Here is a 15870-nt window from a genome sequence, read left to right as displayed (position 1 = left end):
TGGTAGGAGCAAAGGGGGGGAGCAGGAGACGAAGCAAATGTTTATTACCGTAGGGTCATATCCTTAGAGGTCACCTGAATATAAAAGCAAAGTTCCACCCACATAGCCTTGAACAGGCTGCTCGGGGCAAATGCTGTTGTGAACACCTATGAAGGCCGGAACGGCGCATGGGCGGTGGGGGGTGGTCAGCACCACGCCCGGCCGCCTTTGTCTCCCCAAGCGGTGATGTTTACACACCTGCACCAGGTACTCATTTGAGGCTGAGTAGACCTAGGGGAGGCCCAGGACCGGTTCAGATATTTTACCGCTGTTGACGAGGGCGGTCACGGGCTGGTGTACGTGCGGAGTCAGCTGGCCACCTTCCGACTGCAGGCCGCGCAGAAGTTCCTGCACGCCGCCCCTGCACCGGCCTGGAGCGTCACGGCCTCCTTCCTCCTGAAACAGCTGGGGGGTCTGCAGTGCTCCCAACAACTATCCTACATGGACCTGCAGGGCCTCCCACTGGGACAGCTGCTGCCACCTTTCTACAGGAGCGTCCTGCAGACGTGGAGCTCCGTCGCCGTCAGGAGGCTGAACCAGCCGCGATCGGCCGAGGGTCTGGTCTTCGAACCGATCCTCAGGAACCCACAGACAAAGCTGCCGTCCACCACCACCGCCAGCCCCGGCATGGAGAGGCGCCTCACCAAAGCGCGGCTCACCAGGATGGGAGATCTGGTGGAGCCTGGAACACGGGGCCGGTGGCTCTGACCAGCAGACATGGCCGCAAAGACGGGGGGCTGCAGTCGTTCCGGGTGGCTGCCCGGATCCTGGCCGAAGCCAAGGGGGCCTTCTCAGCGGCAGCGGGGAGAAGGCCCACCCCTTCCATCGGCGTTGGGGATGACGAGGCCCCTCTCGGCCCCCCTCCACCGGAGCTCTCCGTCGTGCAACTGCGTCGCCAATGCCGACAAGCGAAGGCGGATCACGACCTGTGCCGGCTGGAAAACCTACCGGAGGTGGCCTTCGCAAACGTCAAGAGGAAGGTGCTCTACTCCTACATGGTCCGGTTTCACCAACAGGACACCCTGAGGAGCCACAAGGACCATGCCTGGAGGAGAGCCCTGCCCTGCGTGTCTCCAGAGAGGCCTCGCTGGAGGCAACTCTACTCCAGCCCGACGTACAACCGCATCGGTGACCTCAGCTGGAGCATCGCCCACGGCACCGTCTCCGCCAACGCCTCCCTGGCGCGTTTCACCGACACGTCCCCGGAGTGCCGGTTCTGCGGTAAAGTGTAGACGGTGGCGCACCAATACGTGGAGTGCAAGAGCCTGGACTCGCTGTTCAAGGTTCTTATAAACATCCTCCTAAGGTTCAGCCTCCACTTCTCGCCGACGGTCCTCATCTTTGGATACCCGAAGGGCGACGGACCCCAACATCTTCAGAGGCTGGTCAACATGCTCGTCGGCTACGCCAAGCTCGCCGTTTACAGGGCGAGGAAGGTGGTCGTGGAGGGTAAACGTCCGGCCAGCAGCCTGGGCATCTTCCGCGCTCTGGTCGGAGCCATGGTGTGAGGGAGGGAGAGAGCGAGCAAGGGAGGGAGGGAGGAAGGGAGGTAGGGAGTGGGGGAGCGAGGGAGGGATGCGATCACCCTGTGGTGAATCCAGCGAGGGAGCGTTGCCGTCACATCGAATCAGTCACCGTGCCGACAAGTTCGTGAAACATTTCCCCACCATCCATTACTCTGCCGTAAAAGAAAATCGCTTACTCGTTAAAGCGATCGTTCACTCCGTTGCGAGCGATTCAATGCCATGTATTGCCCAGCCACGTTCAGGAACCAGACTTTGTATTTTTATTTTTAAAAATGTCTAGAGGCATTAAATTGAAGCTGGTTCTGTCACCCGCATTCCTTCCTATATATAGAACATTACAATCATACTGGTACCGGAGGAGCCCCGCAAATGCTCGCTCACACCACTGCTGATGGAAGAGGCCCTCGCTTGACTGTTTTGTCTCATACGCCCTGTGTTCAATGAACACATTTCAATTCACGACGATACATTCCCTCGCTCACTCACAAAACCCACCAGCTCACTCACCCACACATTAACCCACTCGCTAACCCACCCAATCACTCACCCACTCATTCACCCACTCATTCACCCACTCACTAACCCACCCACTCACTCACCCACACATTAACCCACTCGCTAACTCACCCACTCACTCACCCACTCACTCACCCACTCATTCACCCACTCACTAACCCACCCATTCACTCACCCACTCCTTCACCCACCCACTCACTCACCCACACATTAACCCACTCGCTAACCCACCCACTCACTCACCCACTCACTCACTCACACACCCTCTCACACACCCACTCACTCACCCACACATTTAGCCGCCCACTCACTCACCCACACATTCACGCACCTACTCACTCACCCACATATTCACTAATACACCCACTCACTCAGCCACTCACACACCCACTCACTCATCCACACATTCACTGCTCAACTCTGAAATTCGCTTCCATTGTCTGTCATCCCAACATCTTAACACGAATAACCTTGCTCAGTTCAACTTTCATTCGAGCCTTTTGTTGCTGGCCGCTTGACGTTTTAGGCCTCTTGGGCCTGTACTGTTTAAATAAAACAAGGCACGCCACGAACCAAGTTCAACCGTGCGATTTTAGTGCCATCAAGGTCTGATGAGATTGCAATTCGAGGTTGAATTCAGCAAAGAGATTTTCAGAACTAATCCTTCCCTGCTGTTACTGCCATTATATTTTAAAAACTTCGCTCTATTGGCGACAGATGGGTGGGTAAAAAAAAATGCACGACTGCTCATCGCAGAAAATGTTTGAGGCAGCTTAGCCGCGTGGAATTAGTGTCGGGCAGACAAGGCCCTCATTTCAAATTGCGACTCATGCGGCATCGGCTTAAGAGGGAATCTGCACTTGTCGTAGTAAAAAAATAATGTACATAGAAAACAGGGGGAACATAGACAGAGTAGGGAGCGAGGGGGTAGAGAGAGGGGGTGGAGAGAGAGGGAAGGGGTAAGAAGTAGGAGCAGAGCTTGAAATCTTTCATTTAAACAGGGGGGGGGGCACATAAAGCAAAGCATTAAAAAAACTAAATGATGAACGAAGCAAAGTGCCGACTACACCGAGCATACAGTAAATCGTGGTGACGGTCCCACCTGATGACGGAGGCTTGTGTTGCCTCCGAAACGTCGTGATTTATTATTTTATTTTATTTCTATTATTACTTTTATTAATTTTAATTTCATTTTTTACCTACGTGACTTCACCGAAAAAACCTAAGAGTATGAATCAAAACGTCGTGTTGTCAATCAGCGCGCCGCATTCAGGTGCAAGGTGGAGCTTCTGTGCCGCAGGGTCGCGAGAGGCGGTGACCGCGTGGGGGAGACGCGGAACGCCGTCATCCATTATGATCATCTGCTGCGTCGCATGACTGTACAACGCCCAACGATGAAGGCTGTGCGTGCACACACACAGACACACAGACACATACACGTGGCACACACACGTGGCACACACACACACATCCCTGTATAACCTTGAGAGACTGTTGGGGCAAGTGCTGTTAACGAGCACTTTTGACTCTGCCATGGCGAAGTTTTACGCACCGCACCAGGTACTCATTTGAGGCCGAGTCGACCTAGGGGAGGCCCAGGACCGGTTCAGATCATCGTTACTGGTGTTGGGCGTGAGCGGGAATCGAACTCGTTCGTAGCACAGCACGCTAACTGCTACATGACCGCTCCCTGCACACTTTCACACACACACATTTTCACACACACACACTTTCACACACACACTTTCACACACACAACAACAATAACAACCGCCATTCGCCACTAAGTGGCGGTGACGTCACCACGACGCTTGTGTCAGGCCAAGTGCACCTTGAGGCCACGTGAAGTGTCGAACGCCCGCTGGCAGGAGGTCACGGGGCAGACCCAGCAGGTGCCACGGGTCGACTGACCAAGATGACCGAGATGACTGGCTGATGCACCACCTTTGCCCCCTACTGTGCCAACTTGCTGTGCTTTAGCCACCCGGCGCTCCGCTCGTTGTTGTGAGCGTCGCTCCTCCGCCCTCCGTTGTTGTTGTAGGGCGACTGCCTCCAACTGCCCAGTAGCGTCCTTCACGAGCCTCCTCCACTGAGGCCGATTTTGACACCGCTGGTACCAGTCATCGGCAAGTCCACTCAGCTCCACGTCCTCCTGTACCACATCACTCCACCTCCTCTCTAGCCCGTGCCGCGCCCGTTTAGCCCCCTCGATCCGGCCGAACAAAAGCTGTTTGGGCATGCGGTGGCTGGGCATGCGGGCTACATGGCCCAGCCAGCGCAGCCTTGCCTGCCGGAGGAGCTCACCGATGGGACTTTGCCCAGATCTTTCAAGGATTTCTGAGCTCCTCACACAATCCAGCCTGGTTAAACCCAGGATGGATCGTAGGCAGGCCAGCCTAAATGTTTCCAACCGGCACACACACTCACTTTCACACACACACACTCACTTTCACACACACACACTCACTTTCACACACACACACTCACTTTCACACACACACACATGCGCACCGTACCAGGTACTCATTTGAGGCTGAGTCGACCCCGCGAGGCTCACTCATTACATCTCACGTAGGATCGGTCTGCTGAACAATAATATACCCAAGTCCCTACATAGAGACCCACAGACTCACACATGGAGATCCAAGGCCCTACATAGAGACCCACAGATCCATACATATACAACTGGGTTCTCAAGCGTATCATGAGATTGTTTTTGATTATCTTCTTCTTGGTTCTTTCGGTAAAGTCACGTAGAAGGGAAGTAATAAAATAATCAAAATAAAACATAATAAATTATTTAAATAAAAATATTTCATCTGGATAACACCTTGGGGATGGGAAATCTCATTTGCAAGGGTGTCCTGGGTGTCGATTTGACGCACGCATAGCCAACACATAATGGCACGCGTACACACACATTTCCGACCGGTAATGATCTCCACCTGGTAACCAATGACTGCAACAACAAAAAACACCATCATGTTGAGATTTGGTTCTTCACTTAATATAGCTAAATTTACAGCTCTGATAATTTTAAAAATATCGGGTTGGCTGTCGTGCAACGAACATTTTACAGCGCCCGTTGTTTTTAAAGATATTGTACTCACCGCAGAGAACTGTAGCCACACCGCAGTCGCACTCTATAATAGCTGGCGCCAAACTGTGCCACACGCCCTCCCTGCGTGGCCTTTTTCTTCCGATTCCATTCCGATGACGTACACACACGTCACGTGCACGCACGTCATCGGAACGCATCCATCACGTACGTCATCGGGACGCATATGTCACATACACGTACGTCATCCGACTATACACGTCATGTACACGTATGTCATCGGAACGCATACGTCATGTACACGTACGTTATAGGACTATACACGTCATGTACACGCACGTCATCGGAACGCATCCATCACGTACGTCATTGGGACGCATATGTCACGTACACATACGTCATCGGACTATACACGTCATGTACACGTATGTCATCGGACTATACACGTCATGTACACGTACGTCATAGGACTACGCACCTCGTCTACACGTACGTCATCGAAACGGAAGCAGATGATGTACATGTACGTACGTCATCGGGTTGGGAAAAGGTTAATTGGCTGATATCGCCTTAACATATAGAGGACCGCAGAGCTTGGAGGGGTGGGTGTTGGGGGGGAGGGTATTTTCTGCAGGTTCAGCGCCTGGCTGCTGCTGCTGCCTTCCTGCTCATTTGGTTCCTCCTCACGCCGCTGAGTGGTCCCCTTCTCGTCGAGGCTGAGCCAATGCCGCACGGTGCGTTACGAGTCGAATGATTAACATTATTATTCACTTCGACTGAATTGTCATTGAATCAACTAACTGCTGGTTTCCGCTCAGTCGCCAATGACCGCACAGCAACAATCAAAATACGATCATGTCACATCCGATTTTCATCTTAATTTGGAAAACGATTTCAATTCTAGGAGGGCAAACATTTGCTTTGACACGTGACGAACGCTATTTCCAGGGCATGTAAAAGATCTTCTCCTGCGGTGGATAGAAAGCCTCATTGAAGTGGCTTCAGAAGTAGTTCTGCAACATCATCTTCTGGGGGCCATTCCTCCGGCAGAATGTTGCAAGACTTCGCGAGTGAAAGTGTCTTCGTCCCATTGATGCCAAGATGCTCAGAGCGCAGTTTGAACATAATTGGGTGACGAATATATAAAAGAACATAGTACAGACATTGAGTTCTTGTAATTGAGATCTGAGTGGCCCTCAGATGGTAAAGTGAGAATATCATTCTGCAATTTATCAATGTTAAAGATAGGCCCAATTACTTATATATATACTATTTTATGGACCAGGTGAAGCACACTGAGCTATTAGCTCGTTTTTTCAGAGCTGACCTGGCCACAAGTAATGACGGCTCATCAAAGTGGCTTTCATCGCCTCGCGTGGGAATTTAAAGTGGCCGACGCGGAGTTGCGGGTGGGGGGCGGGGGGGGGACAAAAACTGGAGGACTCAGAATAAAATCCACGCGACCACCACGTGGTCACCTTGGGCCACGACGCACGGTGACGACAACAACAACAACAACAACGATCGATTCCCTGGCTACGCACCGCCTGAGATTTGATTTCAAGCGGCGACGCGGCGACGCATCGACGCATCCGCTACCGTGCGCCTGCTTAGCGGCCGAGATATCCAACGACGAGCGACTTGGGCGCACCGTGTCGACAGAATGGTTCGCAGTGGCCGCGATCGGCGCGCCTGCGAAGAGAGTTACGAAATATCTTTCATAAATATACAGCGGCGTGTTTGCGCGTCACTCCTGAGAGCACTCGATAACGGTGTTATTTTTCTCGCGTGCTTCGATGCACATTCCTTTACAGAGGGGAATGAATACATCGGTGCACGGCTGGAAAGAGGCAGACAAGCGAATGGGCAGACGCAATTACTGTCCCGTAAAATTAATTATCCGGAGTAATGGGGGGGGGAGGGGGGTGGGGTAAGGTTGGGTGGCCTGGATAAAAACAAACACACGAACGATGCAAAACATAACGATAATTTGGCCGCAGAAAAAAACCTCTCTCCGTTGTTTTGTCCTCCGGAGGTCGTCTCTGTGAGACCGAGGTGGAGACAGTCAAGATGGGGTGACGTGCGCGGCCGTCGTCATCAACGGCAACGGCGGGCGGCGACGTGAAAAAGAAGACGAGAAAGAAGATGATGATGATGAAGAAGGAGGGGGAAGAGAAAAACCAGGAGCGGAGGACAAGGAACGGACGAAGCGATTCGTGAATCTGAGTCAAAGACGGCCGCGTAAGAAATCGGGGAGAGTGGAGGCGAAAATGAAAGCGGTGCGCGATCACGAATCAATATTAAATAAATAAAGATAGCTTTCTTTTTCTTTTCATTTCAGCAATAACAAATGTTGCCTCGGACAAATTACTTTTGAAAAGACATTTCAAAAGTGATTTAAAAAAAAAAAGTTAAAATGATTCCGTTACCGCAACATCGTCGGGAGATTTCTGTTGGTCGTCGCCGAGGTGGACAAATCCTCAAATTATGACAAAATAGCAAGAGGTGTCTCTTACACTCTCTGGCGACGAAACAGGAGGCGTTAGAGGTGTTCAAACACCAGATAGAAATGACTCTTTGGTTCCACCATTGGAACCTCATTTGCCAGTTGGAAAATATGATAATTGTTTTTTTACCCATTTATCTAGCAACAAAACTGACACCTTTTTTACAAGAAGTCATGTTTGCATTGACCACAATACCTGCAGTCGTAATGCAAGCAAGAAACACAACTCTGATAATGTAGCTGTCTCGGGTGTGGACCAATCAACTTCAAGGACAGTGTATACATTATCAGAGTTATGTTTTTTGTTTGCATTCCGACTGCAGGTATTATGGTCAATGCAAACATGACTCCTTGTAAAAAAAGGTGTCAGTTTTGTTGCCAGATAAAAGGGTAAAAAAAATTATTATCATATTTTGCTACTGGCAAAGAAGGTTCCAATTGTGAATGTATGCACTGTCCTTGAAGTTGAGACAGCTTTGCTTAGAGCCTAGTCTCACATGGTGTTGGACCAGATGACGCCAAAAGGCGCACAACTCAAAGACAACGCACCATCAGAGTATGAGAGCTCGGGGTAAGCATTTACACCATTGGAACCTCATTTGCCATTAGCAAAATATGATAATAGTTTTTTTACCCTTTGGTTCTTCCGGTAAAGTCACCTTTGTTTTTTCAAGGAATCAAGTTACTGCCTTAACGACACACTGCAATTGTGGTGAACATGCAAACAGAAACGCTCTGATAATATCTGCCATTGTCTTTGAAACTAATTGGCATCCACCAGACAGCCGACTTGTTTAGGGCCCAGTCTCACCGCTGTCAGGCCAGACAACAACGCCATCAGGCGAACAGTAACAAAGACAATCGGAGCATCAAGAGCTCAAATCCATTCCTCTCCCGGAGAAAGGAAACTGGGAGTAAAGTCGCAGAGTTCCACCGCCGTTTCTATCGCTTCTGTGACCTAAATTGAACTCACCAGGTAAGGTCCACGCTGAGCTTGTTAGCTCTTTAAAAAAAAATTTCAGAACCGATCTGGTCACAAATGATCGTCTCAAACTAATCGGCTCATCGTCACGTGGGCATTTGTAGCAGCCAAAAAGAAAACCCCTAAACGCGTGGATGTTGATTTCAATTGTGGAGGTGGGGGGGGTGGAAAAAAACACCCGGAGGACCCGGAGAAAAATCCACACGACCCACGGGGGGGAGTGAGAGAGAGAGAAACACACACACTCCAAATACACGGGGCGTGTCGGGATCGATCGATCCCACAGCTCTCCTGCGTACCTGGCGAGTGGCGACGTTAACACACCGCGCCAGGGTACTCAATTGAGGCTGAGTCGACCTAGGGGAGGCTCAGGACCGATTTCAGATCATCGTCACCGGTGTTGGGTGGCCGTGAGCGGGAGTCGAACTCGGATGGCCGGTTTCGCTGCACCACCGCTCCAAGCAACGCACGCGCACGCACGCGCAAACACCGCGCGTCACAGCACCCACAGACTCGGGAGACGGAGCGCGCGTGCGTGTGTGCACGACTCGCTGGGATGACGTCGGAGAGAAAAGGTCACTCGGCTATGATCTGTAATTAACGCCATTCCTGACGCCGTCAATCTAACACCCCCCCCCTCCTCCTCTTCTCTCCATCCCTCCACCGCCCCCTCCTTCCCCCTCCCACGTTGCTGAGCTCAGCCTCCGTATACCCTCCCTTGCCCCTCTTCCTGCCTCTCCTCCTCTCGCTCTGAATTCCCATTGCTCCACCACCAGCACCACTCCGATCTTCGTCCCCACCCCCCGCCGCCGCCTGGGTTGTGAGAGACCACATTACCGAGTTGTCCTGCAGCTCATCTCAAGTGGAAGATGCCATCCCTTCCGAATGGTGTTGGGTAACCGCAACATTCGCTGGGATTCACAGTGCCGTGTGTGTGTGGGGAGCGGTAGTGCAGCGGTTAGCGCGCTGCGCTACGAACCTGGAGACCCGGGTTCGATTCCCGCTCACGGCCAACACCAGTGACGATTATCTGAACCGGACCTGGGCCTCCCCTAGATCGACTCAGCCTCAAATGAGTACGTGGTGCTGGCCACCCACCCCCTCGTGTGCCGTGCCGGCCTTCATAGGTGCTCGCTAACAGCACTTGCTCCTACAGTCTGTTAAGGCTATACGGGGGATATTTGTCTTTGTGCTAACGTAGCACGCTGTCGTACCCGGTGGTGTTAAAGGCTCAGTGAGCTTGGGACCTTGCGATCCAGAGGGTCGCCGTTGAAACAACGGTGCAGTTTTCTTAAATTCCCCGTCTCTCCTTACGGTTGTTCTTTATTTTTAACTTGAGTTTTTATATTTGTTATATTTTTATTTTATAAACTTATATCCCCATTTTTTATCTTTATTTTTTTACTTAATTCCCCGTCTCCGTTACCCCCCCCCTTCCCCACCACCTCTGTCCCCAACCCAGCAGCATGAATGGGTACAACCACGTGCTCGTCCATTGGCTAGGTCGCGTGTGGTGGGGTATGGAGTGGCTACTGCCACATGTATGTACAATGTATGTTGAACTCCTTTCGCACCGTACGTAGCCAACCACGCTCGCTCATCGGAGGTGCGGGGAGAGGACAACAAACTGAGCACAAAAAGCAGTTCTAAAGAAATTAGTTTTCAATCTATAGTATTTAAAAGTGCATCGCTCCAGTGGCTTCCTAATATCGGAAGGAAGAGCGTTCCAGACGGACGCGAAAGGGCGTCGCGACAGCGTACCGAGGGAGCACGCGGTACGAGCCGAAAACGCATCGGTCAAAACGTATCGTAACGCTCCACGCTACGAACGCCGATCATATGTTACCTGCCGCTGGTCTCAGTTCCTCTTAAAATCCCTGAACAATGTTGATTCCCTGCGGCGCAACCGCTCAGCTAAAGAGGATTTCTGGACGATGGCGCGGGGGTTCGTGAGATTGACGACGGTACGACGGATAAGCCGCGCCCCGCTGCATTTAATCGGCGGGGCTAAAGCGCCGACTCGCAATTGATTTTCTGACTGGATAGGTTTTTTTTTCCCCTTCATTTGCACGGGGCTGCAATCGACAACGTACGCTCAACCACGCAGCGCGTAAGTTCAAACTAAAGTAACCTACATCATTGGTGCCTCCTTTGCCAAAACCAAATATGAGAATAGATTTTCTCCTTTCATCTTGCAACAAAACAGGTAGATGCTCACCCCGAGCCCACATTGCTCTGATAGTGCTGAAATCTGTCTCTGGTGTGGACCAATCAGTTTCAAAGACAATGCATAAACTATCAGAGTATGTTTTTTTGTTTGCATTCTGACCACAAGCAATGTGGTTAATGCAGACATAATTCCTCGTAAAAGGTTTCCGTTTGGTGTTTTAACATCTCAACACCTGTTTTGTTGCCAGAAAAAAGGGGAAAACCTATTCTCATAAAGTAACCTATTTATTTTATTTTACCAGGGCAGCCCAACTGAGCTATGTAGCTCTTGTTCAGAAGCGACCTGGCTCAAGCGAAGTGGATTATTATCATTTGGATAACTTATAGCAGCCAAATACTCGAAACACATGATGTTCATTCTAAATGTGGGGAGAAAAACCCGGAGGACCGGGAGAAAAATCCACGCGACCATGATGAGAGAGACACGCAAACTCCAAATACACAGCAGCAGACGTCAGGGTCAGGATCGAACCGACGACCTCCTGCATACCGGACGAGGTAGTTAACATCTCCTAGCCACCGTGATGATGATGAGAGAGAGAGACACGCAAACTCCAAATATACAGCAAGTGTCAGGGTCGGGTTAGTAGCGGCAGCTACTAACCCCCCTCGACAACCGAGTTACGATCTCCAAGGGAACCTCACATTTCTGTCGTTTTTTATGGTTGTTGTTGTTGGTCTTTCCGGCCAAAGGTTACTCACAGCAAGCTGTTGTGACACATGCAAAACAACGTTTTCAGTACGTTACCGTATTACATGCACGTGATGGGAAAGCCTCATTAAGTCTCGCTGCCTCGTGGCGATTCGCATGTTAGTTGGGACGAGAGGTTTAAGACATTCCAGCCCACGTTCTTTTGCATGTTCCGCAAACATAGGTGAACAACGAACTCATTACATTAGCAGCTGCCTCGTCGATAATGTGATCAGGACCTATCTTCACGTATTCCCAGTTGCCTTTCGCCAATCGTATACCCGATGTACGATCGGCGCCGAGTTACGAGACAGAGAATCCATTCGGAAAGCTTCCGCAGCAACGAGATTCTTCCCCACACGTCTCCCAAGAACGGCCGCTCGACAAGGATTCAGTTGGCGACTATTTCGGGCAACGCACGCGGTGTGCTGAGAAGAAGCACCATCGTCCGAAACGTCGCATTTGATATTTTTTTAGGCCACAGTGTTAATGACGAATGTGTTGAGTTTTTGTTGTTGCTGTAGTTGTTGTTGTTGTTTGTGTTTGTGCACCACTGCTAATGCAGCATCATCATCATCAAATAATGTTATATTTCAAATTTTAGATTTCTAATTTGTTAAATAATTTGTAAGATTTCTAATTTGTTAGATAATTTGTAAGATTTATAATTTATAAGATTTCTAATTTGTTAGATTTATAATTTGTTAGATTTTTCACAGAATTTCTTCAAAAGACTCCGCCACCACCCGCTATGGCAGAGGTGTTTGTCACGTGACAACATGATCTTGTTAACTGCTGGACTACCGCAAAAATTGAAATTAATTGTGATCGTTTATTCATTTATTTTGTGCAGTTATCGTTGATCGGGCTCAGACCATCAACACTGTGTCCACACACCACACTTACAGGCCACGACCGCACACTCGCTCACCCACTTATGTACTGTACATACACAAAGACAAAGATCCCCCGTGTAGCCTTAACATGCTGTTGGGGCCAAGTGTTGTTAGCGAGCACCTATGAAGGCCGTCACGGTACACGAGGGGGTGGGTGGCCAACACCACGTCCGGCCCTCCCTAGTGGCGATGTTAACACACTGCACCAGGTACTCATTTGAGGCTGAGTCGACCTAGGGGAGGAGGCCCAGGACCGGTTCAGATAATCGACACTGGTGTTGGCCGTGAGCGGGAATCGAATTCGGGTCACCGGGTTCGTAGTACAGCGCGCTAAGCGCCACACTACCGCTCCCCCACATACACGTTCACTCACACACACACAGGCACACACACATACACTCATCCACTTACTCACTCCCTTCTACATTATCATCTCTTAGGTTAATACAACTTTGATCAATTCAAGAAAGTATTTACCCTTATCCATTAACCCCTCTACTCGTCTAATCGTGGCCGTTTGTTGCTAGCCGCTTGGTGGGTTTTTTTTTACCTTTGGGCCTGTGCTCAGTAATCCTGATGATAATAACAATAATCATTCAATGACCCAAACATCATCGTGCCTCCTGACTTTGACATTCGTCAAAGACACCCTGCTGGTGAAGCCATCGGCCGCATCAGAACATCAACATCGACCGATGTGCATGCAACATCTTCTTCATCAAATGGAAATGTTAAGGAAGCCAGACACAGTTGTACGACTGTGGCCAACTGCGGTTGTTTCTGGGAGGAGGCGTAAACAGCAAAACGTCAAGAACGCTCTCTCCTGAAGCCCTCTCTGGTCGTAGCGAGCGGACCTCGACATTTGATTCGCACCGTCGGCTACCCAGTGCCGGATTAAGCTAGGGCGTGGCCTGTAGCATATGTTATAAAGGGGCCCTAAAAAAAACATGAATATTAAAACACATAAATGTTTAACTTGCATAGTAAAGTAGTTGTATCTTTGCATTAGCTATACAGCCAGATAATACGACAAATCGCTAACCTTAAACACCCAGTCGTTCTTAAAAGTTGAAGGCGGTATAGTACTATAGTAATACAGCAAGTGCAGAATCACTGAACCGGAATTGATAGCTTGAAAGTATTTAGCGCGGGGCCCTTAGCATATGTAGCTACTTGTGCAACTGGGATAATCCGGCACTGCGGATAGCTACGGTGCGAAATAAGTTTAACGACGCACTTTTAACATTTGCATTTAACTCCCATAACATACAGCTGCCATACGCAATAATCCAAATGTTACGTTTAATATATACGTTTTCTTGGTTCTTTCGGTAAAGAACCAAGAAGATGAATCCCTGCAGTCACGAAAGCTTTAAATCGAAAAATATATACGTTGATAAGTGCAAAGGGGGATATAATTTAGGGGGGAAATAACAAAATAAATAAAGAAAAGAGACGACAAATTGCACTGTTAGCCGAGGCCGCTCCGCACAGAATCGTCAGGGGAGCCTTCATCAGCGTTCCGCTCGCTTTCTGTCCTCCGCTCTCTCCCCGCCCTCCGCTCTCTCCACCACCCTCTCTTTTTTTACGATCAGAGGAAACAAGAAGATGCTCGGTGGAGTCGGCACTTTGCTTCGTTCATCATTTCGGTTTTTTTTCAATGCTTTGCTTCATGTGTCGAAGGCTCTCGCTGCTGAAAGGAGGTATCGGCACAGACCCAGGTGCACCCATGGGTTGGCCATGGGTTGGCTGACTGAGATGACCGGTAGATGCTCCAGCAGCTGTACCCCCCACTGTGCCACTTCGCTTCATGTTTGTGCGTCTCCCCTTGCGATGGGGACTTTGTAGGATGAACGTTGAGATTTATAAGTGGCACGGGGTGACCAATAAGGTCTGATATCGGTCTGTAATAAGGTAGGGCACTGATAAGGGGTTGACAGGCATGAAAACATTGCAAACAAACATGCTTTATGGAAATAATAGGCGTTTTGCCCTTTCAGTCAATAAAACACGTGTTAAAATGTTCAAACACCAGATAAGATATATTTTTTGCAAGGAATCTCCCTTTTCTACGTGAACCTGAGACCACTTAAAATTACATTTCACAAGCAACTCCGTGATGTCCACTTCTACGGGCCGGTCGCCAACACAACAGGGGGGGGGGGTGAGTGGACAACTCCCATCTCGTGACACCCTCGCTAAACTGCGATCGCTCGCCACTACGATTGTCCACAGACACAAACAACAACACACAACAACAAACCCGGCACGCGGTGGTACGACGAAGCTCTATGCCCGAGACAAATCTCGGGCAGAGAGAGACAATTTTTAAAAATTAAAACAAATCGCTGTCAAACGAACGAACACAATCGCCAATTCGCGGGACTGTACCGAGGGTCAAACCCGGGACAGGTGGCAACCCCCAACATGACGCCAATAGTACAATGGGAGGGGGAGGGAGGGTAAATAACGCTGATTAATCCGTAATACAACGTGTTTTTTTAGTGTTGATAGATCGTGTAAATAAATTATGGGTGATATCGGTCGCGAAGGCCTACGCGTTACACGCCGATTGAGTAAATAACACTCGAGATAAAATCATTGTTGAGAGAAACAAAGACAACGCGACACGGCGATTGTAAACAATAGCGCGCGTCAACATCACGTGACGGGCGTTTGATCTTTCGCGACCAACGGTGCTGACAGTCATGTCGTCATGGCAACGGGGCTAAGAGTCCTGTCGTCCCGGAAACGGGGCTAAGAGTCCTGTCGTCACGGCAACGGGGTGGATGGGGTGGAGGGAGGTGGAGGAGTGGTAGGGGAACCCAAAGGGCGTCATGGCAACGGGGTGGGTGGATGGAGGGGGGGTTAGGGGAACCCAGAGGTCGTCATGGCAACGGGGTGGGTGAATGGAGGGGGGGTTAGGGGAACCCAGAGGTCGTCATGGCAACGACGCGGCGTTTCCTCCCCTACGGAAGCATTCCCCACCCCCCACGACCCTCCCTGGGGGCCTGCCCCGAGTCAGTGGGGGGGTAGGTGGAGGCAGCAGCGAGGCTCAACCAAGGGTGGCACAGTCGGGGTGTTTTACAATCGGGTTTAGTCTTTTTATATTAAACCCGATCATCTGAGATTGGGAGAAATCCGGTTTAATTGGTTCTAATTGCGGCATCCGAGAGGAACTTCTCATCGATGGGCTTCATCCATTCCAAGCGAAGGAACTCACTGGCGGCGCCCACGATTGTGGAGGAGAAGCTCCTCGTGTTCATCAAGACCAACCTGCCCGCCGCATTCTACGACTACCCCGTGCCCGACGGCCCCCCCGAGTACGATAGCAGCAGCACCGACGAGGAAGCTGCCTAAGCCTTGGATCAGAGTTTCGTATTCATTAAACCAGGTTTTAATTCCCCGAAATCGGGTTTAATTGTAT

The sequence above is a fragment of the Lampetra planeri genome, chromosome 44 (genome assembly GCF_965212315.1).
Source record: "Lampetra planeri chromosome 44, kcLamPlan1.2.h2, whole genome shotgun sequence".
Taxonomy (NCBI): Eukaryota; Metazoa; Chordata; class Hyperoartia; order Petromyzontiformes; family Petromyzontidae; genus Lampetra; species Lampetra planeri.
The sequence above is the reverse complement of the archived record's forward strand: the minus strand, read 5'-3'. Positions refer to the sequence as shown.